Here is a 1,972-nt window from a genome sequence, read left to right on the forward strand (position 1 = left end):
ACTATTTCTATAAAATACTAGGAAGGATTTAAAGGCTTAAACACAAGGAAATGAGGCATGACTTGGAGTTTACGGCCCAAGCATTTATCTAGGCCGTAAACTCCCCAAAACCCACTCAAATGATGGTTTTAATCCTCCAAAATAGCATCATACTTCATTAGAAATCACTAGAAAGGGATTAGGGGCTTTAAATTTCCCAAAAGTCTAAGGATTAGAGTTTATGGCCGTAAACTCCTTTAAGAGTGGTTCCTTGGCCGTAAACTCATAGATCATTCCCTTAGAGGCCTCAAACCCACTCATGCCTTTTGGGAAAAGTGCTTAGAATAAATCAATGAGCAAGCTAGAAGCATTAAACACCCGAGAATATGACCTTGGGGTTTACGGCCGTAAACTCCCTTGAGTTAGGCCGTAAACTCCAAAATGGTCCATGTTAATGCTTTAAACCCATTCACACACTTGATATTTGAATTTAGCATAGTTCCACAACTGATAAGAGACCCGTAGCACCCTTAAACGCTACCCGGGACCCCAAACACTTAGCCAAAAGTGTTTTCCGCTCCTTTGAGCGCGTATATTTGTGTAATTAGCATTAAATGTACTAATTGTATGTAAACATATGTTATCATATGTTAAATAGGTCATTAAGTGTGTTCGAGTCCTTACGTGGCACCGAACGCCCAAACAGCACTCTCGTTGGACCTACTTACACCAGGTGAGTTCATACCCCTGAATGAACCTTTTAATGTTTTTAAATGTTTTATAGGGGGAATACAAGTTAAACATGCCGGTTATCATATCAATCACATGTGATTGATAACCTGCATGCACAAGATTTTACCACTTTACACTGTTTTACCAAGTGGGACACTATAATGATTTTTACTTATTTCATAACTTTTACTTATACTGATTTATCCAAATTCATTCTAAATTGGTTTATGAAAGATCCTCTAAGGTTTTTAAACATATTTTACAAAAGAATGCAATTTGTGATTTTCTCTATACCTAAAGGTTTTTCATTAAAGATTTCCCTTTTAGACGTATATTTTTACTTGTTAAATACTGCTGCTTCGCTTATACTTATTTTATACTCCGACTCGGTAACGCCTTCACTTATACTTGTAGTCGCGTATACCTGATGACGCTTATACTTATTCACGCTCTTACATAGTAATACGATTTTTCTTCACTTATACTTGATAACGACTTTACTCCACTTATACTTGATAGACGTTCTTACTTCACTTATTGTCGTCTCTGCTTCTTGATACACTTATACTTGGTACACTTATACTTCACGATTCGATTATCCCATACTGTACACTTATACTTCATGACTCGGATGTTCCCATGTACACTTATACTTCACAACTCGGATGTTCCACTGTACACTTATACTTCACAACTCGGATGTTCCACTGTACACTTATACTTCACAACTCGGATGTTCCACTATACACTTATACTTCACAACTCGGATGTTCCACTGTACACTTACACTTCAGAACTCGGATGTTCCACTGTACACTTATACTTCACCGTATGATACCACTTGATACACACTCAAGCGTAGTTAGATGTATGTTTATGCTTTTATAGATACATATAAATAATGATTGAAGGACTTAGGAAGGCTTGTCCGCCCTATTTCCTTTTCTTCGTTGAGATGTGGTCTGGTGGGATCGAATGTCCATCTAAAGTTCGTTTGATTCATTAGTTATATATTATGTACACGAGCATAGACATACGAGTTTTCTCCAGTCAATTCAGTTAAGAGTCTATACCTCTAGTCTACACTTACATTAGAAACCCACTCCCTCCTAGTAACACACTATCCTCTATTTGGGATGCATCTTCGGGATGCGGCCTTCTCCGACGTCTAGTTGGTAACCAGAGTCTCCTGTAGGGAGAGCGGACATTGTGTGTATAGGCCTATACGGGATTGACAACCCCGCACCCTGACTGCTAGCTA

The sequence above is a fragment of the Lactuca saligna genome, chromosome 3 (genome assembly GCF_052625555.1).
Source record: "Lactuca saligna cultivar CGN05327 chromosome 3, ASM5262555v1, whole genome shotgun sequence".
Lineage (NCBI taxonomy): Eukaryota > Viridiplantae > Streptophyta > Magnoliopsida > Asterales > Asteraceae > Lactuca > Lactuca saligna.